Source organism: Cherax quadricarinatus, chromosome 15 (assembly GCF_038502225.1).
Source record: "Cherax quadricarinatus isolate ZL_2023a chromosome 15, ASM3850222v1, whole genome shotgun sequence".
NCBI lineage: Eukaryota > Metazoa > Arthropoda > Malacostraca > Decapoda > Parastacidae > Cherax > Cherax quadricarinatus.
In genome coordinates this window covers 19,946,436-19,974,200 of record NC_091306.1, presented here as the reverse complement: position 1 = coordinate 19,974,200, position 27,765 = coordinate 19,946,436, and the positions used below count along the sequence as shown (strand labels likewise).

Genomic DNA, 27,765 nt, shown 5'->3' with positions numbered 1-27,765 from the left:
TTAAGAAGAGTCTGTATTATTGACTTTTAGCTATGACTTTAGAGGAGCCGATGGGTTGATGGTCCATGAGAGATGGAGATTTACGTTATATTTATGAGGGAGAGCTTAACCCGTATGGGTCATACATCATTTGGACCATAGGTAATCAGCTTTGATCCCAAATAGGGGAGGGCAATTGTAATTCATTGGATCAATCTATAAGTCAATCAGCTTTGATAAAACTAAAGAGGCTTCAGTTCCCTTGGTACTTTGATGCGGAATAGATATTAAGTTTCAGCTTGCTTAGCCTACAGTAACCCAACAAAATCACATATCACATATGAGTGTCTTCTGCAAAGGGGTATAAAGCTTACATACCTAAGACCATTTCACAAGGGTTATGATAAAAAAAAAAGGTGGTGTGAAATAATGGTTCAAATCATCTCTTGAGGTACTGATCAAGTGGGCAGTCTGAGACTTGTCCGCTCACTGTTTCCAAGCTTCAGATGAAGGATTCATACAGCTGACTACCTTCCCAATCTTAGCGTAACAAGATGTTTACACCTTTATTTTAAATTATAATGGCACGAGACAGTTGTATTTTTGCCTAGTGCGGCCACGATTGTTGGACTGGAGGACCTTTGGTACGTCCAGGAAATGTGTTAAGGTTAGTTGTAAGGATAGAATTGGGGTATTTTATAATTGACCGCTATCTATAAATTCAAAGCATAGCTACACAACCATATTTGGACATCATTTCGTTGTCGTTATCACATATAATGAACTTCTGATTACCAACAGAGTAGGCCACACCAATATAATAATAATCCTAATCATTATTTCTGCAAGTACATGTACAGTGTATACAGGTCTAGTTGACATGCTGCTATATAGAAAGCCTCGTTTTGCAGAACATTTCGGGCAAATTAGGTCACAATTTTTCTACCCAGGATGCAACCCACACCAGTCGACTAACACCCAGGTACTTGTTTTACTGATAGGTAAACAAGGACAGCAGGTGTCTTAAGAAAACACGTCCTAATGTTTTCACCCGTACCGGGGATCGAACCACGGACCTCAGTGTGTGACCTAAGTGTGTGTATCCGGCTAATTTTACCCTCCCCATTTTTTCCATTTATTCAAAGAGTTACTTGCTGTTATGTTATATATTTTATTAATGTTAAGATTTTGTAAACTAATCAAACCTAAAAATACTAAAATGAATAAATAATGCTGGCAGGTGCAGCAGCGAAGGAGTAACAGTAACCAACATATCCTCGGTGGAACTCCGTCATTATTTTAACTTTTTTCCATCCATGCAATTTATATACAGCACGAAACAAGTAATATTTTTTGTGCAAATTGATATCTTGGGAGATATAAGGAAAATTAATACATTAAGGTGTCTCAGCAACTTGCTCAGCCATCAAAATTTTGAGGCCCAGTCCCTGGACCCATTATGTACCTCTGTAATCTTTTGACTACCGCCCACAGGATGGGTATGGGGTGCATAATAAACATATTAAACTAACTCAGCAGACAGGTGTAACCTGCGCCTGGCATAATGTAAACAAGATCTGGTGGCGGTGTTTTAAGGGTTACCTAACCTTAAGTAACGTTACGTAACTTAAACCTAAATGTAACGTATTATTATTATTATTATAATAAAAAAGAAGCGCTAAGCCACAAGGACTATAAAAATGTAACGTAACAAAATGTGATTTACCCGAGCCTAACCTATTTTTGTTAATATCTTCCCCAAATACAAATTTGAATGAATATTTGTTTCATGATATATGGTACGTAAGTTGTATGTATTGCAAGGTGTTAAATAAGAGTTCCACAGATATTGTCGGCAATAATAGTTGAAAATAGTTCACAATGTTCGTAGGTTAACTCGTTAGTAAACAAATCGGGATCGACACCATACCTAACTCTTCTAGGGTAGGGTAGGTGCCTGAGCCAGAGCTTGCAGCTCACAAGACTGTCATTCCCATTAAATCCCCTTGGGGCGGGGATGGCAGACCATAGAGGCCTAGCTTGTGGCTAGGCCTGGGTACAGTTGGTCCCAACGATGAGGGGGTACTTGTGCGTCCTCCCATGGGAGACTTAGGTCTCAGACACTCCCTAGACAGGGAGCCAAGGCCGGGCCACCACTTGGAAAAGTCCCGGGCCGGGAGAATACTGGCGAATCAAGAATAAGAAGTAAAATGATGCACACTGATCAGCAGGTGTACCTAGTAGAAGAATTTTAGTAACTTTAAGTTAAATATTATATTTATTACTGCAGTGTAATTACATTTGTGTGATGGTAGCGTTCCGCTTTTTTTTAATTACCAACGGAGATTCAAAATTCGATTGTTTTGAATCTCTAATAATAATAATAAACTTTGTGGGGCCTTTTTTTTTTACTAATAATTTTAGATACCTCATTATGCGGCTACCCTGACCTACATGGCATTTTGCAAGGTAAGACAAAAGGTTTGTTTACCTGACGCCCATCAGGCAAGATGCTGCCTGATGGGCACCGGTTTTACTGAATTACCTGTGAGTTTATAGTTATTCAAGTCAGCTTGGTCACCTCCTTTGTGGATCGGAGTGACCCTCGCTATTTTGAGGATTGTTGGGAAGGTAGATGATTCAATGGATTTGTTAAAGTTGTTAAGTTTTGAAAATAATTAATTCAAATTAATTTTCTCTTGGTGAGCCTTGGGATAGTCGATTTATGGGCATTAAAGTCTATCGATCACAGGAGAGTCATTAAGGCTGTTTGGAACCTCGACAACCGTTTGTAATACTTTAATTCCTAAAAAATGGATTACAGTTAACACTGAGAACCATGCAACTCTCAGGATACATAACAACGTTAGATTAGGGACGTAACAGTTAGTCTGCTAATCACAAACTAACTGTGATTAGCATTTTTCTAGTGTTCTCTGTGAGCCGTTTAAATTGTGAAGGTAAACCACACTGAGGGATGGACGAGCCTATGTACGTACATATATGAAATATTTCATATATGTACGTACATATACATATACATTTGTTTAAAAAAAAAAACTTAAATGGCACTATAAACAATTATGCCTTGAGATCTAAATGAATGTTGTAATAAAGTTGGTAGAATTACCGACAATATATAAAGTAAAAGGACACAAGTGCAACTAATGTGACATTTTTATTGTGGCAACGTTTCGCTCTCCAGGAGCTTTGTCAAGCCGGCTTGACAAAGCTCCTGGAGAGCGAAACGTTGCCACAATAAAAATGTCACATTAGTTGCACTTGCGTCCTTTTACTTTAAGTGAATGTTGTATCACATTTTTTTTTTTTATTCACCGGCATTCTCCCGGCCCGGGTCTTTTCCAAGTAGTGGTGACCCGGCCTTGGCTCCCTATCTGGGGAGTGTCTCGAGACGTAAGTCTCCCATGGGAGGAGGTACAAATACCCCCTCATCTTTGGGACCAACTGTCCCTAGGCCTAGCCACATTCCCCGCCCTCACGGGGCTCGTAGGGAGAAGCTAGGCCTCTGGTCTGCCATCTGCCCCGCCCTAAAAGGGCTCGTGGGGATGGCAGTCTTATGAGCTGCAGATGGCAGCAAGCTCAGGCTTTCTATATTCTCCAGCTATTTAGTTATTTATGTTTACGTTAAACGTTATCTTAGCTATTGTTTATACTTAGGTTATGTATGTTATGATTTCGTTGAGTATTGTTTATGTTTAGGTCGAGTATTGTTTATGTTTAGGTCGAGTATTGTTTAAGTATTACTTATTTTTTTTTGGTTAAATACTACTTACATATACGTTTTTTTTTTGTTTGGGTTAAGCATTGTTAGCTTAGGTCAAAGTTTTCTTTACATGTAAGCTAAGAGTTGTTTAGGTTAATTATGTTGAGGTCAATAATTTGCTAAGGTAAAGTATTTTGTTTAGGCTAAGAATTATCTGTTTTGGTTAAGAAATGTTTAAGCTATATAGCTTCACAAGAGAAACTTTGATTTTGATATTAAATAATCCCGAAAGGTTATGCGTATGTTGGAATAACCCACATCTAGGTACTGTATGGCCTTTACTTTCTCGTCCCAGTTGTGACTTGACAGGTGCCCAGGAGGGAGCGAAATGTCGTCATAGTTTCTAAGTCTGTTGATTTGGAACATTTTTTTTTTCATGCTAATTATTGCAGTAAATATACAATTCAATTCTACTCCATGTATTGTTCCTCCTGACATACTAGCGACTTAGTGCATCGTAAAATACGTAAATCCGCGTGAAGTACATGTCTTTATGAAATATGTCTTCGTGGAATACCTAACATTTTCGTGATATACATGGTGTCTTCGTGAATACACTCCCTCAAGGGAGATTCCTTGCTGGTTGATCCAAGGCATTGAACTTTTCCGCTTCCTGGGATCGAACGTGATTGCCACCCATTCCCTTCTTCAGTGTTATAACCTATGCCTAGTACTTCCCGTGAATATAAGAAAAAAAATAATTTTCCATATTAACATGTAGAAGCTGTGAAAAATATTAATTTGTGCCCCTTTTTAATTATATGAAATGTAAATAAATTATCAACTAATGGCAAAAAAAAGTACATTATCTAAATTAAACTATACATTCCTGCCTCGCAACAGAGCTAGAGGGAAACGTTGTAAGTCTGCGTAATTAATAATGGGAACAAGAAAAATGCTAGCAAACATGTATGCGAAAGACAAATACTGGACGAGAAACAGGAAATGGCTAAGATGACTTTCACTTATCTCAAACACAGGATTTGGATGTGGTCCAACACATACGTACTAACCTATTTGTACCCACCTGTTTGTGGTTGCAGGGGTCGATTCATAGCTCCTGGTCCCGCCTCTTCACTGATTCTTACTAGGTTCTCTCTGTCCCTGCTCCATGAGCTTTATCATACCTCGTCTTAAAACTATGTATGGTTCCCGCCTCCACTACGTCACTTTCTAGGCTATTCCACTGCCTGACTACTCTATGACTGAAGAAATACTTCGTAACATCCCTTTGATTCAGCTGAATCTTCAACTTCCAATTGTGACCTCTTGTTTTTGTGTCCCATCTCTGGAACATCCTGCCTTTGTCCACCTTGTCTATTCCGCGCAGTATTTTATATGTCGTTATCATGTCTCCCCTAACCCTCCTGTCCTCCAGTGTCGTCAGGCCGATTTCCCTTAACCTTTCTTCGTAGGACAATCCCATTAGCTCTGGGACTAGGCTTGTTGCAAACCTTTGCACTTTCTCTAGCTTCTTTACGTGCTCGGATAGGTGTGTATTCCAAACAGGTGCTGCATACTCCAGTATGGGCCTGACGTAAATGGTGTAGAGAGTCTTGAACGATTCCTTACTGAGGTATCGGAACACAATCCTTAGGTTTGCCAGACGCCCGTATGCTGCAGCAGTTATCTGATTGATGTGCGCCTCAGGAGATGTGCTCGGTGTTATACTCACCCCAAGATCTTTTTCCTTGTGTGTGTGTACTCAGTTGTGGTTGCAGGGGTCCAGTCATAGCTCCTGGCCCCGCCTCTTCACTGGCGGCTGGGTCACTCTCCCTGCACTATGAGCTTTATCATACATCTGCTTAAAACTATGGATCCTGCATCCACTACATCGTTTCCCAAACTGTTCCACTTCCTGATTACTCTGTGACTGAAGAAGTACTTCCTAACATCCCTGTGATTCATCTGAGTCTTCAACTTCCAACTGTGTCCCCTTGTTGCTGTGTCCCATCTCTTGAACATTCTGTCTCTGTCCACCTTGTCAATTCCTCTTAGTATTCTATAAGTCGTTATCATGTCCCCCCCTATATCTCCTGTCCTCCAGTGTTGTCAGGTTGATTTCCCTTAACCTCTCCTCGTAGGACATACCCCTTAGCTCTGGGACTAGTCTTGTTGCAAACCTTTGCACTTTCTCTAGTTTCTGTACGTGCTTGGATAGGTGTGGGTTCCAAACTGGTGCCGGATACTCCAATATGGGTCTAACGTACACAGTGTACAGGGTCCTGAACGATTCCTTATTAAGATGGCGGAATGCTGTTCTTAGGTTTGCTAGGCGCCCATATGCTGCAGCAGTTATTTGGTTGATGTGCGCCTCAGGAGATATGCCTTGTGTTATACTCGCCCCAAGATCTTTTTCCTTGAGTGAGGTTTGTGGTCTCTGGCCCCCTAGACTGTACTCTGTCAGCGGGCTTCTTTGCCCTTCCCCAATCTTCATGACTTTGCACTTGGTGGGGTTGAACTCCAGGAGCCAATTGCTGGACCAGGCCTGCAGCCTGTCCAGATCCCTTTGTAGTTCTGCCTGGTCCTCGTCCGATTGAATTCTTCTCATCAGCTTCACATCTGCAAACAGGGACACTTCAGAGTCTGTTTCTTCCGTCATGTCGTTCACATATACCAGAAACAGCACCGGTCCTAGGACTGACCCCTCTGGAAACCCACTCGTCACAGGAGCCCACTCTGACACCTCGCCACGTACCATGACTCGCTGCTGTCTTCCTGACAGGTATTCCCTGATCCATTGTAGTGCCTTCCCTGTTATCCCTTCCCGGTCCTCCAGTTTTTGCACTAATCTCTTGTGTGGAACTGTCAAAAGCCTTCTTACAGTCCAAGAAAATGCAATCTACCCACCCCTCTATCTCTCTTGTCTTACTACTGTCACCCTGTGATAGAACTCCAGTAGGTTTGTGACACAGGATTTCCCATCCCTGAAACTGTGTTGGCTGTTGTTAATTAAGCTCATTCCTTTCTAGGTGTTCCACCATTCTTCTGATAATCTTCTCCCTTTTTTAAAAATTGGGATTACATTTGCTGTCTTCCATACCTCAGGTAATCTCCCTGTTTTGACAGATGTGTTGAATATTGTTAGGGGTACACATAGCGACTCTGCTCCCTCTCTCAGGACCCATGGAGAGGTGCTATCCGGCCCCATCACCTTTGAGGTGTCTAGCTCGCTCAGCAGCCTCTTCACTTCTTCCTCGGTTGTATGTATTGTGTCCAACACTTGGTGGTGTACCACCCCACGTCTCCGTCTTTCTGGAGCCCCTTCTGTCTCCTCTGTGAACACTTCTTTGAATCTCATGTTGAGTTCCTCACATACTTCACGGTCGTTTCTTGTGATCTTCCCTTCGTCCTTCCTCAGCCTGATTACCGGGTCCTTGACTGTTGTTTTCCTCCTGATGTGGCTGTACAACAACTTCGGGACAGATTTGGCTTTCGCTGCTATGTCATTTTCAAATTGTCGTTGGGCCTTCCTTCTTACCTGTGCATATTAATTTCTTACGACTGCTCTCCTTATTCTCCTGGGGCCTTAGCCTTCTATATTTCTTCCATTCCCTGTGTGTGTGTGTGTGTGTGTGTGTGTGTGTACTCACCTAATTGTACTTGCCTAGTTGTGGTTGCAGGGGTCGAGTCATAGCTCCTGGTCCCGCCCCTTCGCTGACCGCTACTGGGTCACTCTTCCCGTTCCATGAGCTTTATCATACCTCTTCTTAAAGCTATGAATGGATCCTGCCTCCACTACATCGCTTCCCAAACTATTCCACTTCCTGACTACTCTGTGACTGAAGAAATACTTCCTAACATACCTGTGATTCATCTGAGTCTTCAACTTCCAACTGTGACCCCTTGTTGCCGTGTCCCATCTCTGGAACATTCTGTCTGTCCACCTTGTCAATTCCTCTCAGTATTTTATTTGTTATCATGTCCTCCCTATCTCTCCCGTCCTCCAGTGTCGTCAGGTCGATTTCCCCTAACCTATCCTCGTAGGACATACCTCTTAGCTCTGGGACTAGTCTTGTTGCAAATCTTTGCACTTTCTCTAGTTTCTTTACGTGCTTGGCTAGGTGTGGGTTCCAAACTAGTGTTGCATACAGTGTACAGGGTCCTGTACGATTCCTTAAGATATCGGAATGCTGTTCTTAGGTTTGCAAGGCGCCCGTATGCTGCAGCAGTTATTTGATTGATGTGCGCCTCAGGAGATGTGCTCGGTGTTATACTCACCCCAAGATCTTTTTCCTTGTGTGTGTGTACTCAGTTGTGGTTGCAGGGGTCCAGTCATAGCTCCTGGCCCCGCCTCTTCACTGGCGGCTGGGTCACTCTCCCTGCACTATGAGCTTTATCATACATCTGCTTAAAACTATGGATCCTGCATCCACTACATCGTTTCCCAAACTGTTCCACTTCCTGATTACTCTGTGACTGAAGAAGTACTTCCTAACATCCCTGTGATTCATCTGAGTCTTCAACTTCCAACTGTGTCCCCTTGTTGCTGTGTCCCATCTCTTGAACATTCTGTCTCTGTCCACCTTGTCAATTCCTCTTAGTATTCTATAAGTCGTTATCATGTCCCCCCCTATATCTCCTGTCCTCCAGTGTTGTCAGGTTGATTTCCCTTAACCTCTCCTCGTAGGACATACCCCTTAGCTCTGGGACTAGTCTTGTTGCAAACCTTTGCACTTTCTCTAGTTTCTGTACGTGCTTGGATAGGTGTGGGTTCCAAACTGGTGCCGGATACTCCAATATGGGTCTAACGTACACAGTGTACAGGGTCCTGAACGATTCCTTATTAAGATGGCGGAATGCTGTTCTTAGGTTTGCTAGGCGCCCATATGCTGCAGCAGTTATTTGGTTGATGTGCGCCTCAGGAGATATGCCTTGTGTTATACTCGCCCCAAGATCTTTTTCCTTGAGTGAGGTTTGTGGTCTCTGGCCCCCTAGACTGTACTCTGTCAGCAGGCTTCTTTGCCCTTCCCCAATCTTCATGACTTTGCACTTGGTGGGGTTGAACTCCAGGAGCCAATTGCTGGACCAGGCCTGCAGCCTGTCCAGATCCCTTTGTAGTTCTGCCTGGTCCTCGTCCGATTGAATTCTTCTCATCAGCTTCACATCTGCAAACAGGGACACTTCAGAGTCTGTTTCTTCCGTCATGTCGTTCACATATACCAGAAACAGCACCGGTCCTAGGACTGACCCCTCTGGAAACCCACTCGTCACAGGAGCCCACTCTGACACCTCGCCACGTACCATGACTCGCTGCTGTCTTCCTGACAGGTATTCCCTGATCCATTGTAGTGCCTTCCCTGTTATCCCTTCCCGGTCCTCCAGTTTTTGCACTAATCTCTTGTGTGGAACTGTCAAAAGCCTTCTTACAGTCCAAGAAAATGCAATCTACCCACCCCTCTATCTCTCTTGTCTTACTACTGTCACCCTGTGATAGAACTCCAGTAGGTTTGTGACACAGGATTTCCCATCCCTGAAACTGTGTTGGCTGTTGTTAATTAAGCTCATTCCTTTCTAGGTGTTCCACCATTCTTCTGATAATCTTCTCCCTTTTTTAAAAATTGGGATTACATTTGCTGTCTTCCATACCTCAGGTAATCTCCCTGTTTTGACAGATGTGTTGAATATTGTTAGGGGTACACATAGCGACTCTGCTCCCTCTCTCAGGACCCATGGAGAGGTGCTATCCGGCCCCATCACCTTTGAGGTGTCTAGCTCGCTCAGCAGCCTCTTCACTTCTTCCTCGGTTGTATGTATTGTGTCCAACACTTGGTGGTGTACCACCCCACGTCTCCGTCTTTCTGGAGCCCCTTCTGTCTCCTCTGTGAACACTTCTTTGAATCTCATGTTGAGTTCCTCACATACTTCACGGTCGTTTCTTGTGATCTTCCCTTCGTCCTTCCTCAGCCTGATTACCGGGTCCTTGACTGTTGTTTTCCTCCTGATGTGGCTGTACAACAACTTCGGGACAGATTTGGCTTTCGCTGCTATGTCATTTTCAAATTGTCGTTGGGCCTTCCTTCTTACCTGTGCATATTAATTTCTTACGACTGCTCTCCTTATTCTCCTGGGGCCTTAGCCTTCTATATTTCTTCCATTCCCTGTGTGTGTGTGTGTGTGTGTGTGTGTGTGTGTGTACTCACCTAATTGTACTTGCCTAGTTGTGGTTGCAGGGGTCGAGTCATAGCTCCTGGTCCCGCCCCTTCGCTGACCGCTACTGGGTCACTCTTCCCGTTCCATGAGCTTTATCATACCTCTTCTTAAAGCTATGAATGGATCCTGCCTCCACTACATCGCTTCCCAAACTATTCCACTTCCTGACTACTCTGTGACTGAAGAAATACTTCCTAACATACCTGTGATTCATCTGAGTCTTCAACTTCCAACTGTGACCCCTTGTTGCCGTGTCCCATCTCTGGAACATTCTGTCTGTCCACCTTGTCAATTCCTCTCAGTATTTTATTTGTTATCATGTCCTCCCTATCTCTCCCGTCCTCCAGTGTCGTCAGGTCGATTTCCCCTAACCTATCCTCGTAGGACATACCTCTTAGCTCTGGGACTAGTCTTGTTGCAAATCTTTGCACTTTCTCTAGTTTCTTTACGTGCTTGGCTAGGTGTGGGTTCCAAACTAGTGTTGCATACAGTGTACAGGGTCCTGTACGATTCCTTAAGATATCGGAATGCTGTTCTTAGGTTTGCAAGGCGCCCGTATGCTGCAGCAGTTATTTGATTGATGTGCGCCTCAGGAGATGTGCTCGGTGTTATACTCACCCCAAGATCTTTTTCCTTGTGTGTGTGTACTCAGTTGTGGTTGCAGGGGTCCAGTCATAGCTCCTGGCCCCGCCTCTTCACTGGCGGCTGGGTCACTCTCCCTGCACTATGAGCTTTATCATACATCTGCTTAAAACTATGGATCCTGCATCCACTACATCGTTTCCCAAACTGTTCCACTTCCTGATTACTCTGTGACTGAAGAAGTACTTCCTAACATCCCTGTGATTCATCTGAGTCTTCAACTTCCAACTGTGTCCCCTTGTTGCTGTGTCCCATCTCTTGAACATTCTGTCTCTGTCCACCTTGTCAATTCCTCTTAGTATTCTATAAGTCGTTATCATGTCCCCCCCTATATCTCCTGTCCTCCAGTGTTGTCAGGTTGATTTCCCTTAACCTCTCCTCGTAGGACATACCCCTTAGCTCTGGGACTAGTCTTGTTGCAAACCTTTGCACTTTCTCTAGTTTCTGTACGTGCTTGGATAGGTGTGGGTTCCAAACTGGTGCCGGATACTCCAATATGGGTCTAACGTACACAGTGTACAGGGTCCTGAACGATTCCTTATTAAGATGGCGGAATGCTGTTCTTAGGTTTGCTAGGCGCCCATATGCTGCAGCAGTTATTTGGTTGATGTGCGCCTCAGGAGATATGCCTTGTGTTATACTCGCCCCAAGATCTTTTTCCTTGAGTGAGGTTTGTGGTCTCTGGCCCCCTAGACTGTACTCTGTCAGCAGGCTTCTTTGCCCTTCCCCAATCTTCATGACTTTGCACTTGGTGGGGTTGAACTCCAGGAGCCAATTGCTGGACCAGGCCTGCAGCCTGTCCAGATCCCTTTGTAGTTCTGCCTGGTCCTCGTCCGATTGAATTCTTCTCATCAGCTTCACATCTGCAAACAGGGACACTTCAGAGTCTGTTTCTTCCGTCATGTCGTTCACATATACCAGAAACAGCACCGGTCCTAGGACTGACCCCTCTGGAAACCCACTCGTCACAGGAGCCCACTCTGACACCTCGCCACGTACCATGACTCGCTGCTGTCTTCCTGACAGGTATTCCCTGATCCATTGTAGTGCCTTCCCTGTTATCCCTTCCCGGTCCTCCAGTTTTTGCACTAATCTCTTGTGTGGAACTGTCAAAAGCCTTCTTACAGTCCAAGAAAATGCAATCTACCCACCCCTCTATCTCTCTTGTCTTACTACTGTCACCCTGTGATAGAACTCCAGTAGGTTTGTGACACAGGATTTCCCATCCCTGAAACTGTGTTGGCTGTTGTTAATTAAGCTCATTCCTTTCTAGGTGTTCCACCATTCTTCTGATAATCTTCTCCCTTTTTTAAAAATTGGGATTACATTTGCTGTCTTCCATACCTCAGGTAATCTCCCTGTTTTGACAGATGTGTTGAATATTGTTAGGGGTACACATAGCGACTCTGCTCCCTCTCTCAGGACCCATGGAGAGGTGCTATCCGGCCCCATCACCTTTGAGGTGTCTAGCTCGCTCAGCAGCCTCTTCACTTCTTCCTCGGTTGTATGTATTGTGTCCAACACTTGGTGGTGTACCACCCCACGTCTCCGTCTTTCTGGAGCCCCTTCTGTCTCCTCTGTGAACACTTCTTTGAATCTCATGTTGAGTTCCTCACATACTTCACGGTCGTTTCTTGTGATCTTCCCTTCGTCCTTCCTCAGCCTGATTACCGGGTCCTTGACTGTTGTTTTCCTCCTGATGTGGCTGTACAACAACTTCGGGACAGATTTGGCTTTCGCTGCTATGTCATTTTCAAATTGTCGTTGGGCCTTCCTTCTTACCTGTGCATATTAATTTCTTACGACTGCTCTCCTTATTCTCCTGGGGCCTTAGCCTTCTATATTTCTTCCATTCCCTGTGTGTGTGTGTGTGTGTGTGTGTGTGTGTGTGTACTCACCTAATTGTACTTGCCTAGTTGTGGTTGCAGGGGTCGAGTCATAGCTCCTGGTCCCGCCCCTTCGCTGACCGCTACTGGGTCACTCTTCCCGTTCCATGAGCTTTATCATACCTCTTCTTAAAGCTATGAATGGATCCTGCCTCCACTACATCGCTTCCCAAACTATTCCACTTCCTGACTACTCTGTGACTGAAGAAATACTTCCTAACATACCTGTGATTCATCTGAGTCTTCAACTTCCAACTGTGACCCCTTGTTGCCGTGTCCCATCTCTGGAACATTCTGTCTGTCCACCTTGTCAATTCCTCTCAGTATTTTATTTGTTATCATGTCCTCCCTATCTCTCCCGTCCTCCAGTGTCGTCAGGTCGATTTCCCCTAACCTATCCTCGTAGGACATACCTCTTAGCTCTGGGACTAGTCTTGTTGCAAATCTTTGCACTTTCTCTAGTTTCTTTACGTGCTTGGCTAGGTGTGGGTTCCAAACTAGTGTTGCATACAGTGTACAGGGTCCTGTACGATTCCTTAAGATATCGGAATGCTGTTCTTAGGTTTGCAAGGCGCCCGTATGCTGCAGCAGTTATTTGATTGATGTGCGCCTCGGGAGATGTGCCTGGTGTTATACTCACACCAATATCATTTTCCGTGAGTGAGGTTTGTGGTCTCTGGCCCCCCCTAGACTGTACTCCGTCAGCGGTCTTCTTTGCCCTTCCCCAATCTTCATGACTTTGCACTTGGTGGGGTTGAACTCCAGGAGTCAGATGCTGGACCAGGTCTGCAGCCTGTCCAGATCCCTTTGTAGTTCTGCCTGGTCTTCGTTCGGTTGAATTCTTCTCATCAACTTCACATCATCTGCAGACGTGTGTGTGTGTGTGTGTGTGTGTGTGTGTGTGTGTGTGTGTGTGTGTGTGTGTGTGTGTGTGTGTGTGCGCGTGTGCGTACATGTGCGTACATGTGCGTGCATGTGCGTGCATGTGCGTGCATGTGTGTGCATGTGTGTGCATGTGTGTGTGTGTGTGTGCATGTGTGTGTGTGCATGTGTGTGTGTACATGTGTGTGTGCATGTGTGCGTGCGTGTGTGTGTGTATACTCACCTATTTGTACTCGCCTATTTGTGGTTGCAGGGGTCGAGTCATAGCTCCTGGCCCCGCCTCTTCACTGATTGCTACTAGGTCCTCTCTCTCCCTGCTCCATGAGCTTTATCATACATCGCCTTAAAACTATGTATGGTTCCCGCCTCCACTACTTCACTCTCTAGGCTATTCCACGGCTTGACTACTCTATGACTGAAGAAATACTTCCTAACATCCCTTTGATTCATCTGAGTCTTCAACTTCCAATTGTGACCTCTTGTGTCTGTGTCCCATCTCTGGAACATCCCGTCTTTGTCCACCTCGTCTATTCCGCGCAGTATTTTATATGTCGTTATCATGTCTCCCCTGACCCTCCTGGCCTCCAGTGTCGTCAGGCCGATTTCCCTCAACCTTTCTTCGTAGGACAATCCCCGTAGCTCTGGCACTAGTCTTGTTGCAAACCTTTGCACTTTCTCTAATTTCTTGACGTGCTTGACTAGGTGTGGATTCCAAACTGGTGCTGCATACTCCAGTATGGCCTGACGTAAATGGTATACAGAGTCTTGAACGACTCCTTACTGAGGTATCGGAACGCTATCCGTAGGTTTGCCAGGCGCCCGTATGCTGCAGCAGTTATCTGATTGATGTGCACCTCAGGAGACATGCTCGGTGTTATACTCACCCCCAGATCTTTTTACTTGAGTGAGGTTTGCAGACTTTGGCCATCTAAACTATATTGTGTCTGCGGTCTTTTGCCCTTCCCCAATCTTCATGACTTTGCATTTGGCGGGGTTAAACTCAAGGAGCCAGTTGCTGGACCAGGCTTGTAGCCTGTCCAGGTCTCTTTGTAGTCCTGCCTGATCCTCATCCGATTTGATTCTTCTCATTAACTTCACATCGTCCGCAAACAAGGACACTTCTGAGTCTATCCCTTCCGTTATGTCACTCACATATACCAAGAACAGCACAGGTCCTAGGACTGACCCCTGTGGAACCCCGCTTGTCACAGGCGCCCACTTTGACACCTCGTCACGTACCATGACTCGTTGTTGCCTCCCTATAAGGTATTCTCTTATCCATTGCAGTGCCTTTCCTGTTATGTGTGCCTGATCCTCTAGCTTTTGCAGTAACCTCTTGTGAGGAACTGTGTCGAAGGCCTTCTTGCAGTCCAAAAAAATGCAGTCGATCCACCCCTCTCTCTCTCTCTTGTCTTACTTCTGTCACCTTGTCATAAAACTCTAATAGGTTTGTTAGTTAGTTAGTTTAATATGTTTATTATGCACCCCATACCCATCCTGTGGGCGGTAGTCAAAAGATTACAGAGGTACATCATGGGTCCAGGGACTGGGCCTCAAAGTTTTGATAGCTGAGCAAGTTACAGAGGTAATGAATTCACAATTTACAAAGGTAATGAACTCACAATTTACAAAGGTAATGAACTCCAGGTAGGTCTAGTCACAATCATGACAATAGGTTTGTGACACAGGATTTTCCCTCCCTGAAACCATGCTGGTTGTCAATTATACACTTGTTTCTTTCCAGGTGCTCCACCACTCTCCTCCTGATGATCTTCTCCATGACCTTGCATACTATACACGTTAGTGATACAGGTCTGTAGTTTAGTGCCTCATGTCTGTCTCCCTTTTTAAAAATTGGGACTACATTTGCCATCTTCCATACCTCGGGGAGTTGCCCAGTTTCAAATGATGTGTTGAAGATCTTTGTTAATGGTACACACAATGTCTCTGCTCCCTCTTTAAGGACCCACGGAGAGATGTCTGGTCCCACCGCCTTTGAGGTGTCAAGTTCGCATAGCAGCTTCTTCACCTCCTCCTTGGTTATATGTACCTCATCCAGCACTTGCTGGTGCACCCCCCTGCTCTGATTTCCTGGAGTCCTACTGGTTTCCACTGTAAATACTTCTTTAAATCTTGTGTTGAGTTCCTGACATACCTCCCGGTCGTTTCTTGTGAATTCCCCATCTCCCTCAGTCTGATTACCTGGTCCTTGACTGTTGTTTTCCTCCTGATGTGGCTGTACAACAGCTTCGGGTCAGTCTTGACTTTCGATGCTATGTCATTTTCGTATTGCCGCTGAGCCTCCCTTCTTATCTGTGCATATTCGTTTCTGGCTCTTCGGCTAATCTCTTTATTTTCCTGAGTTCTCTGTCTTCTGTACCTTTTCCATTCTCTAGTACACCTAGTTTTTGCCTCCCTACACCTTTGGGTGAACCAAGGACTCGTTCTGTTCTTCCCATTATTTCTGTTTCCCTTGGGAACAAACCTCTCCTCTGCCTCCTTGCATTTTGTTGCCACATAGTCCATCATTTCTTGTACTGGTTTTCCTGTCAGTTCCCTCTCTCACTGAATGTCTTGAAAGAAGTTCCTCAAGCCTGAGTAGTTCCCCCTTTTGTAGTTTGGTTTTTCCCACCCTATTCCTGCTGCTCTCTCCACTTGGAGCTCAACTATGTAGTCGAAGCACAGAACCACATGATAACTAGCTCCCAGGGGCCTTTCATACATGATATCCTCGATGTCAGAACTACTCAAGGTGAATACAAGGTCCAGTCTTGCTGGTTCATCCTCTCCTCTCTCTCTGGTAGTGTCTCTAACATGTTGATGCATGAGGTTTTCCAGTACCACATCCATCATCTTGGCTCTCCATGTTTCGGGACCCCATGGGGCTCCAGGTTTTCCCAGTCAATCTCCTTGTGATTGAAATCACCCATAACTAGTAACTTTGCTCCCCCCATGTGTGCTCTCCTGGCCACCTCGGCTAGTGTGTCGACCATTGCTCTGTTGCTCTCATCGTATTCTTCTCTTGGCCTCCTGCAGTTCTGTGGTGGATTGTACATTACTGCAATTATCACCTTATGTCCCTCAGACTGGATTGTTCCTACTAAGTAGTCCCTTTCGCCCGTGCCATCCATTCCTTCCATTTTCTCAAACCCCCACTGGTTTTTAATGAGCAGTGCAACTCCTCCTCCCCCTCTCCTCCCTCTGTCTTTCCTGAGGATTTGATATCCGGATGGAAAGATTGAATCTGTTATTATTCTGGTGAGTTTTGTTTCTGTGAGTGCTATTATGTCTGGGGATGTCTCCTTGATTCTTTCGTGCCACTCCTCATACTTATTTGTTATTCCATCTGCATTTATATACCACACCTTCAACTTCTTTTCTAAGATTGTGGTCTTGGAGGTGTATTGGGGTTGGGGAAGTGGGAGACCTGGTAAGGAACTATGGGTGGTTGCTGTGGGGGTGGAGTTTGTAATGCAGTGGGTGGGGGCATTGGATGTGGCATGGGTGTTTTGGTTTAGAGTGTTTGGTTGCACTGGGGTTGACCTGGTTGGGAGGCTTCTATACAAAGTTGTGAGGGAGGCTGTATTTGATCTTCCTGTGTCTGGGATCTCCTGTCTGTCTTCTCCATCCCCTCTCTTTCCTCCTTTCGCCTTTGTACCATCTCTCTCTGTTTCTGCCTTTCTACTTGTGTTCTGTTGCGGTCGAGATACACCCTGTATGCCGGCATGTCCCTTAATCGTGCTTTCTCCTGCAGGATTCTGTTCCGAGTCGATTCTGCCTTGAAGGTCACTTTCACTGGCCGGGTTCTTTTTTTTACATACCCCCCTATTCTCCGAAAATTTTCCAGCTGGGTCATGTCGTCTGTGTGTGTGTGTGTGTGTGCACGCCATTTATTATGAACAACTAAATCATAAGAAATTATCCCTGAGTCTGCCATTTTTTTGGCATAATTTCAACGTTGTTGATTAAACTGTAAGTAAACCAAACTTTCTCGTTCGACAACAACATCCTGCACACAAACATATGGAATGAGTATAAATTTTCTTATCAGCGCCGTCTTGGCGAGATTGTACGTGCATCACTTAAAAACTTAAAATTTTTACAGATATATTCCCAGTGATATCACACGAGTGCGATATATGGATGACATCCTCTTAATCACTCCCAAACGTCTTGACATCCAGAACCTACAGAGAAGGTTATATAAAGATGAATGGAAGTTTAGTTCACTCCTAATGAGGAGACCAATGTAGTTACCATTCCTCGACGTCCTTAAACGCAAAGTGGATACCATTTAATTCGAATTCTATAAGAAGCCTACAAACAAAAATGCAACCCATCCTCCTAATAACTGTTACCTTTTTCACACAAGATTTGCAGTACATTTCTGAATTAATTTACATTAAATTACAACGTAGATTACCATAGCAGCTGCCTGTCATCCCACGCTGCTTACTGTGAGGAATAAAGGTCAGTACCCCATTGATTGAAGTACCCTGAAGTGGAACGGCAGACTTCAGACTGAATTTCACGACTGAACCAGGGACCAATAACCCGGACTGAATTTCACGACTGAACCAGGGACCAATAACCCGACTCAGCTGTGACCCCACACACTGGCTTAATTTCACACATCACTCATTCCAGTGTCACTCATTCCAGTGTCACTCACACCAGTGTTACTCACACCACCAGTGTCACACCAGTGTTGCACCAGTGTCACTCATAAGTGTTATTCACCAGTTGTGGGAAATCAAGGAAGTTAACCGATTTCGGAACGTTTATTCCTCCTTGGTCATGGTAGAGTGGGCAGGAGGGGGAGGGGGGTTGATGTATCAGAATCGGGAGTAGGACTACATCGATGTTGCCAATTTCGCCCCCTTCAAGGCAGGCGTAATTGTCAACCTGGAGAGTGTACAGAGAACTTTCACGGCACACACAAGTACGATAAAGCACCTAAATTACTGGGAATGGTAATATACACTTGGAAAATATGATAATATACACTTGGAAAATCCTAGAGGGACTAATCCCAAATTTGCAGACGAAAAATCACTCATGGAGTTTACCTGGAGAGAGTTCCGGGGGTCAACGCCCCCGCGGCCCGGTCTGTGACCAGGCCTCCTGGTGGATCAGAGCCTGATCAACCAGGCTGTTGCTGCTGGCTGCACGCAAACCAACGTACGAGCCACAGCCGGGCTGATCAGGAACTGACTTTAGGTGCTTGTCCAGTGCCAGCTTGAAGACTGCCAGGGGTCTGTTGGTAATCCCCCTTATGTGTGCTGGGAGGCAGTTGAACAGTCTCGGGCCCCGACACTTATTGTATGGTCTCTTAACGTGCTAGTGACACCCCTGCTTTTCATTGGGGGGATGTTGCATCGTCTGCCAAGTCTTTTGCTTTCGTAGTGAGTGATTTTCGTGTGCAAGTTCGGTACTAGTCCCTCTAGGATTTTCCAGGTGTATATAATCATGTATATCTCCATCCTGCATTCCAGGGAATACAGGTTTAGGAACCTCAAGCGCTCCCAGTAATTGAGGTGTTTTATCTCCGTTATGCACGCCGTGAAAGTTCTCTGTACATTTTCTAGGTCGGCAATTTCACCTGCCTTGAAAGGTGCTGTTAGTGTGCAGCAATATTCCAGCCTAGATAGAACAAGTGACCTGAAGAGTGTCATCATGGGCTTGGCCTCCCTAGTTTTGAAGGTTCTCATTATCCATCCTGTCATTTTTCTAGTAGATGCGATTGATACAATGTTATGGTCCTTGAAGGTGAGATCCTCCGACATGATCACTCCCAGGTCTTTGACGTTGGTGTTTCGCTCTATTTTGTGGCCAGAATTTGTTTTGTACTCTGATGAAGATTTAATTTCCTCATGTTTACCATATCTGAGTAATTGAAATTTCTCATCGTTGAACTTCATATTGTTTTCTGCAGCCCACTGAAAGATTTGGTTGATGTCCGCCTGGAGCCTTGCAGTGTCTGCAATGGAAGACACTCTCATGCAGATTCGGGTGTCATCTGCAAAGGAAGACACGGTGCTGTGGCTGACATCCTTGTCTATGTCGGATATGAGGATGAGGAACAAGATGGGAGCGAGTACTGTGCCTTGTGGAACAGAGCTTTTCACCGTAGCTGCCTCGGACTTTACTCTGTTGACGACTACTCTCTGTGTTCTGTTAGTGAGGAAATTATAGATCCATCGACCGACTTTTCCTGTTATTCCTTTAGCACGTATTTTGTGCGCTATTACGCCATGGTCACACTTGTCGAAGGCTTTTGCAAAGTCTGTATATATTACATCTGCATTCTTTTTGTCTTCTAGTGCATTTAGGACCTTGTCGTAGTGATCCAATAGTTGAGACAGACAGGAGCGACCTGTTCTAAACCCATGTTGCCCTGGGTTGTGTAACTGATGGGTTTCTAGATGGGTGGTGATCTTGCTTCTTAGGACCCTTTCAAAGATTTTTATGATATGGGATGTTAGTGCTATTGGTCTGTAGTTCTTTGCTGTTGCTTTACTGCCCCCTTTGTGGAGTGGGGCTATGTCTGTTGTTTTTAGTAACTGTGGGACGACCCCCGTGTCCATGCTCCCTCTCCACAGGATGGAAAAGGCTCGTGATAGGGGCTTCTTGCAGTTCTTGATGAACACGGAGTTCCATGAGTCTGGCCCTGGGGCAGAGTGCATGGGCATGTCATTTATCGCCTGTTCGAAGTCATTTGGCGTCAGGATAACATCGGATAGGCTTGTGTTAATCAAATTTTGTGGCTCTCATAAAAAATTAATTTTGATCTTCGACTCTCAGTCTGGTTAGCGGCTTGCTAAAAACTGAGTCATATTGGGACTTGAGTAGCTCACTCATTTCCTTGCTGTCATCTGTGTAGGACCCATCTTGTTTAAGTAGGGGCCCAATACTGGACGTAGTTCTCGATTTTGATTTGGCATAGGAGAAGAAATACTTTGGGTTTCTTTCGATTTCATTTATGGCTTTTAGTTCTTCCCGCGATTCCTGACTCCTAAAGGATTCTTTTAGCTTAAGTTCGATGCTTGCTATTTCTCTGACCAGTGTCTCCCTACGCATTTCAGATATATTGACCTCTTTTAGCCGCTCTGTTATTCTTTTCCGTCGCCTGTAAAGGGAGCGCCTGTCTCTTTCTATTTTACATCTACTCCTCCTTTTTCTTAGAGGAATAAGCCTTGTGCATACATCGAGTGCCACCGAGTTAATCTGTTCTAGGCAAAAGTTGGGGTCTGTGTTGCTTAGTATATCTTCCCAGCTTATATCGGTTAGGACTTGGTTTACTTGGTCCCACTTTATGTTTTTGTTATTGAAGTTGAATTTGGTGAATGCTCCCTCGTGACTAGTCTCATTATGTCGGTCTGGGGCTCCATGCATACATGTCTGAACTTCAATTATGTTGTGATCTGAGTATATTGTTTTTGATATGGTGACATTTCTTATCAGATCATCATTGTTAGTGAAGGTGAGGTCTAGTGTATTCTCCAGTCTAGTAGGCTCTATTATTTGCTGGTTTAAATTGAATTTTGTGCAGAGATTTAAAAGCTCGTGTGAGTGTGAGTTTTCATCAGAGCTGCCTCCTGGTGTTATTACTGCAACAATATTATTTGCTATATTCCTCCATTTTAGGTGCCTTAAGTTGAAATCCCCCAGGAGCAAGATGTTGGGTGCAGGAGCTGGAAGATTTTCCAGACAGTGGTCAATTTTTAACAGCTGTTCCTGGAATTGCTGGGATGTTGCATCCGGAGGCTTGTAGACTACCACAATGACTAGGTTTTGGTTCTCGACCTTTACTGCTAAAACTTCCACTACATCATTTGAGGCATTAAGCAGTTCTGTGCAAACAAGTGACTCTGCAATGTACAGGCCAACCCTCCCCCCCCCTTTTGCCTGTTCACTCTGTCACATCTGTATAGGTTGTAACCTGGGATCCATATTTCGTTGTCCAAGTGATCCTTAATGAAAGCAAGTGACTGGGCAGGAGATGCAACATTCCCTCGACGAAAAGCTGGGGGGCCATGAGCTCTAAGGTAAGACACGCTCATATGCGACAATCTGTACAGCACCGGAACATACCCAGCCCCTTGATGAATAGAAAGACACCCATTTAGTGATTAGAAACCAGACTCCACAGATGAAAATGCCTTTAATTGTCATTAATCTCCATTTCAAAACAGTTATTCAGAATAAAAGCAGCTTTGTCATTTCTGAAATAGTGTGAATTTAGAGATGTATTGGATGTGAAAATTTAGGTATCCGCAGATGCGGATGTGTATGAGGATGTCTTACTTATTTTGTAGATGCAGATGCATATGCAGATATCTGTTTATAGTAAAATGCAGATGCGGATGTAAGAAATTGTGCATATGTCCGATATCCGATACATCTCTAGCGTGAATCCTACTTAAAACGATAAACCTCGCCATCACCTGACAGCAAGAAGCCACTATTGTTGTTATAGGTTCACCGGTCTTGTCCCGGCCTGGGACTACTGGCCTATGCAGCATGGGCCAGTAGGCTTCCTGTAGTGCTCCTCCATTCTTATTTACTTGATTCAGCCTAGCCTCCACCTCACCTGTTCCTTTTATATACTCTCTAGAGTCCTTCAGCATGGCCAATGCCCTGGCATTGGTGGTGCTGATGGGGAAGAAGCTGGGCAAGATTTTGTTCGGATTCTTTAACCCCGGAGGGTTAGCCATCCAGGGTAACCCAAGAAAAGCATGACTCACGAAATCGTAATGACACGATTGCAAACAAACCATACCACTGGCGGGATTTGAACCCGCCATCAGAGAGTCTCAAAACTCCAGACCGTAGCGTTAGCCACTGGGTGCTAATGCGACAGTCTGGAGTTTTGAGGCTCTCTGACCGCGGGTTCAAATCCCGCCCATGGTATGGTTTCCAAGAAAGGCAGTTTGTCATCGAGGGACTCTTATTTTCATTGGGTTCCTCAATCTTGGCCCCCAGGATGCGACCCACACCAGTCGACTAACACCCAGATACCTACTTGCTGCTAGGTGAACAGGATAACAGGTATAAGGAAACATGCCCAATGTTCCCACCCTTGAACTTGTTGTTAGGTAAGACACATATGCAACAGTTAGATATCTTTATTTCGAAACGTTTCGCCTACACAGTAGGCTTCTTCAGTCGAGTACAGAAAAGTTGATAGAAGCAGAAGATACTTGAAGACTGATTACATCGTCTCCAAGTATCTTCTGCTTCTATCAACTTTTCTGTACTCGACTGAAGAAGCCTACTGTGTAGGCGAAACGTTTCGAAATAAAGATACCTAACTGTTGCATATGTGTCTTACCTAACAACCTGTAATGGGCTCAGCCTCCCACTGACCTGGGTGAGCCTAGAGAGGGCAGCACCTAAATGCCTCGAAATATGAACTAAGCTGGCAGACAGCATGGGCTGTCTGTGCAGACAGTACAGGCTGTCTACATACGCTCGGCCACCCACCGCGCGTTGTCCCGACGTGACAATACTGATGGTAAAAGGAACTCGGTCTCTCTCTCGTAGGAACAGGGCACCGAACACAAAATAAAAACATATATATATATATACATATGGACATGGAAAAAAACTTCCTACAGGGAGGGAAGAAAAAAACATGTGGGGTGTGCTAAACATCGTGGTCATAGGCAGTGAGCGTCGAAGGGCATCACTGCACGCCTTCCTGCGTCTGGACAGATACTGCAGCACAGGAGACATTGCTGCGGCTGAGCTGTGACATAACGGGGTATGGTCTCATCTGGAACGGTGAAGCAGTCATCGTAGGAGTCGCTGCAGGTTTTCACTCAACCTGGGGCACGACATGCTGGTGCCCTCGAGTGAGGCGTTGACAAAACTCGGCACATGACACCCGAATCTGCATGAGTGTCTTCCATTGCAGACACTGCAAGGCTCCAGGCGGACATCAACCAAATCTTTCAGTGGGCTGCAGAAAACAATATGAAGTTCAACGATGAGAAATTTCAATTACTCAGATATGGTAAACACGAGGAAATTAAATCTTCATCAGAGTACAAAACAAACTCTGGTCACAAAATAGAGCGAAACACCAACGTCAAAGACCTGGGAGTGATCATGTCGGAGGATCTCACCTTCAAGGACCATAACATTGTATCGATCGCATCTGCTAGAAAAATGACAGGATGGATAATGAGAACCTTCAAAACGAGGGATGCCAAGCCCATGATGACACTCTTCAGGTCACTTGTTCTATCTAGGCTGGAATATTGCTGCACACTAACAGCACCTTTCAAGGCAGGTGAAATTGCTGACCTAGAAAATGTACAGAGAACCTTCACAGTGCGCATAACGGAGATAAAACACCTCAATTACTGGGAGCGCTTGAGGTTCCTGAACCTGTATTCCCTGGAACACAGGCGGGAGAGATACATGATTATATACACCTGGAAAATCCTAGAGGGACTAGTACCGAACTTGCACACGAAAATCACTCACTACGAAAGCAAAAGACTTGGCAGACGATGCAACATCCCCCCAATGAAAAGCACGGGTGTCACTAGCACGTTAAGAGACCATACAATAAGTGTCAGGGGCCCGAGACTGTTCAACTGCCTCCCAGCATACATAAGGGGGATTACCAACAGACCCCTGGCAGTCTTCAAGCTGGCACTGGACAAGCACCTAAAGTCGGTTCCTGATCAGCCGGGCTGTGGCTCGTACGTTGGTTTGCGTGCAGCCAGCAGTAACAGCCTGGTTGATCAGGCTCTGATCCACCAGGAGGCCTGGTCACAGACCGGGCTGCGGGGGCTTTGACCCCCGGAACTCTCTCCAGGTAAACTCCAGGTAAACTGGGCAGGACTTCTGGCAAGCAACTCAGGAGGACACTTCTCAACTGGTACTGTTGCTGGGCTGTCACTGCCGGCGAGCGAGTTGTGGAGCAAGTCGTGGCAGAGATGACTGGGCGAAACATCTGGGAGTCGTAACATCATACACCAGGCTGCAGTGAGAGAGCTAGCAGTCAAAGTGACATCTTTGTGCAGGCTGCTCACTGAAGCTTGTGACACGAGGCTGACACAGCGCCTGCCGACAGTGGCTAACTGCGGCTTGGCGAGTATCATTCTCTCGACAGTTGGAGTTATAGCAGAGGTTAGTCTAAGCGTCCTCAGACTTGTTTCTCTACATATAACTGCACTCTGGCGGTCTGGAGGTGAAGTGAAACAAATCTCGATGGGAATCGTAGCAGGTACGATTCTGCAGAACATCACGAGCGACGAGCATAAAAGCTTTCTGTACAAGGGGGCTCGGTCACTCGGGGCTGTCTTGACATCAGCTGTCATACGCACTGGTCACATCGGGTGACTTAGCACAGTGGTGCTACTCAGGTCTGGCTCAGACCTCACTGGACACATGGAAACTTTAAACACACCGCTGTACACTAACATGTGAGAACACTGACTGAGAGGAATTAATTAACACACGACATATACTTTCTCTCAATCTTCTCGACAATACTGAAATAATTACTAGAACACTCGATGTGACATCATGTGATGTCAGGCGTGATGTTGTGAGGTGACATCAGCAGCACTGTGACATCAGCAGACATCTCGAGGTGACGTCAGGCAGACATCGTGACGTCATGAAGTCGGGCAGCATCGTGGATGACGTCAATGTGATGCGGGCAGGAGACCACAGCATGAGGCCTGGGACATCTGGTAACTCACGTGGCTGGTAGATCCACGTGACATCGCCCACACCCATGTGGCGTCGTGATCCACGTGGCGTCATGATCTACGTGGCATGCTGATCCATGTAGCTTCAAGTGGCCTCGGGCACTCGGATACACAGCTCTGGCAATGAATCACACGAAAAACAGCAGAAAACACAGCAGAGGGATTGGGCAGTGGTGAGGGTATGGTAGACGGGTGAGCATGAGTAGGGTGAGCATGGGCAAGGTGAGGAACGGCCACTTCCTCTCCTCCTCCCCCACCCACAAACACATGAAGCTCACACTGGACGCAGAAATCACCACAAAACTCACCTCTGTCTTACTGAAACAGCTGTGCTGAGCTGAACAACAACAGCAGCAGCAACATACAAGTGACGCTGAACACGTGACTTGAGAAACGGCATGGGACACTGTAGCGTGGGACGCTGTAGCATGGGGTCACTTACAATTCTCGGAGAATTTCGGCAATTTTCTGCTGGATCCTGCTTGTACCTATGTCTGGATGCTCAAACATGCAGACACGACATCAGGATAACTCGTTGAGAGACGGATGCTTCTTGAATGGGATGATGAAGTGAAGATGACTTCATACCTCTTCCTTCCTCTCTCTGGGCAAACAACTGCTGCGACCACCGCTTTCCACCATTTATAACGGGTTTGTTTGGTAGGCTGTAAGCGGGTGGTTAATGATACGTCTTCTTCGGAGGCTTCTTTATTGTTAAGTCGTGGTGGGTACACAGGCTTGTGTGTTTGTGCCCATGGCCCGGGCAGGGCCATCCCACGAGAGAGTGCTACTAGTACTTGTGTCTTGCTGCTAGGCTGCTGTGTGAGAGGGTGAATGGGCTCAGCCTCCCACTGACCTGGGTGAGCCTACAGAGGGCAGCACCTAAATGCCACGAAATATGAACTAAGCTGGCAGACAGCATGGGCTGTCTGTGCAGACAATACAGGCTGTCTACACCTGTTGGTATTTTATACCATTTTAATGTTCACTCTGTCAGACACTGCAACACAAGGGTATCTTGGTACAGACCTAAAATCAACTTTGTCAACTTCTACTAGTGAGAATGGCTGGATTTGAGAGGGACCTGACCTTCCAACGACAACATTCTTACCTCTACTAGTGTCCTACATCTTACCTCCTGGCGGTATATAGGCTCCTTCCTGTCACTTCAACTCCATATTGTTTCAGACTATGGAACAATACTCTTCTCCAGACTGAGGGACTGACCACCTCCAAACTTCAAGGGTGGTGGACTAATTACATCGTCTTCAAGTATCTTCTGCTTCTATCAATTTTTATGTACTCGACTGAAGAAGCCTACTGTGTAGGCGAAACGTTTCGAAATAAAGATACCTAACTGCTGCATATGTGTCTTACCTAACAACCTGTCGGTATTTTATACCATTTTAATGTTCCCACCCTTGCCGGGGATCAAACCAGACCCACTCAGTGTGTGAAGTGAGAGCGTTGCCTACCAGGCCACGGGCCACCAGCAAGGGGCTGAAACTTCCCATAATCTCTCTCAGCCCCTCAGAAACAAAAATAATAACTCAGCGTCAATGCAAGTTCTCTAGCTTCTCTTTCCAACTAGATTTCCACCTCTAAGCCCCTCCTATAATATAGATGTGAATTATTATTATTATTATTATTATTATTATTATTATTATCTGAGTAAATTACCTGCATGAGATTTACAGGGTATTACCTGAATTATTGCAGGCAAGTAATTTGGGCGAGATAAGTGGGACTTAAGTCACAGCAGGTCGCCGAACTGGAACTCACTCTATGCCCACTTCACCACTCTTACAAAAAGCTAGACCTGACATTAAATTAATAATTATAATATTAAACATTGATACCAATAATGGTAAATTATAAAATAATGTGAACTATATGATTAGGCTTGCTGGGTACCCAAAGTAATTGGTATTAGCACTTATCATTTAATTACTGGAAGACAATGCTGATGGAACACACCCAAACGTTACCCTAGCAGCTAGAATTTATGATGGCCAATGCAAAAATTACTGTACATTATGGGTAAGCGTCACTTAGCTGAGGTGTGCTCTTGGGAGAGCTGGTGTCCTCTATTTTTCCATCCTGGTTGCCTAATTCTAAGGGTTTTCCATGCTATCCCAATTCTTCAGCAGGGGACATTAACACAGGTTATTACAAATTCAGGCCGAAAAAACCCAGTATACTTTGGAGAATGCCTGATTACATTGCACAATTCCGTCCAGTGTTCACACATTAAATTCAATATGGCGTCCCTATCTCTGCAGCGTCACTCCCTGGGCTGTTTGGCCTCCCCCATCACTCGAAATTTCTCGAAGTGTCCAAATAGCATCACATTTTATTACACAGTTATTATTCATTTATATGTTCTACATTTAGAAAATTATGTAAAAAAAATCTACAGTAGAAATTCTGGAGATGGTTTCCAGTGTCCTGAAGAGAGAGAAACTCAGCCGTTATAAAATTAAATGACTCATTTGTTGATCCTGTCCTTTCGCCAAACGTAGCCTCATCTGGATTAAATTGAGAAACGCTAAACCAGTAAAGGTCATACAGCGCCTGGGAAATGAGAGACAACCAGCCTTGATCAGAGAAAGAGGTGGGTAGCTCCAAATCCTCGAATGAAGATCCCCCTCAACATTTTAATTTTGCTGCCCTGATGACTAAGGAGTTTGCCTGGAAAGGGTATCGG

The 27,765-nt window shown here is 45.2% G+C and overlaps 1 long non-coding RNA gene across 5 annotated transcripts in view; it reads left to right on the top strand.

Moving 5' to 3' along the window:
• Positions 1-505: 505 nt before the first annotated feature.
• The window catches only part of LOC138852722 (uncharacterized), a 177,115-nt gene continuing 149,855 nt past the window's right edge, over positions 506-27,765 (top strand). For all 5 annotated transcript variants that reach the window (XR_011392038.1, XR_011392035.1, XR_011392039.1 and 2 more), the window contains exon 1: positions 506-646. This is a non-coding gene — a long non-coding RNA (uncharacterized lncRNA). The remainder of the gene's footprint in view (positions 647-27,765) is intronic.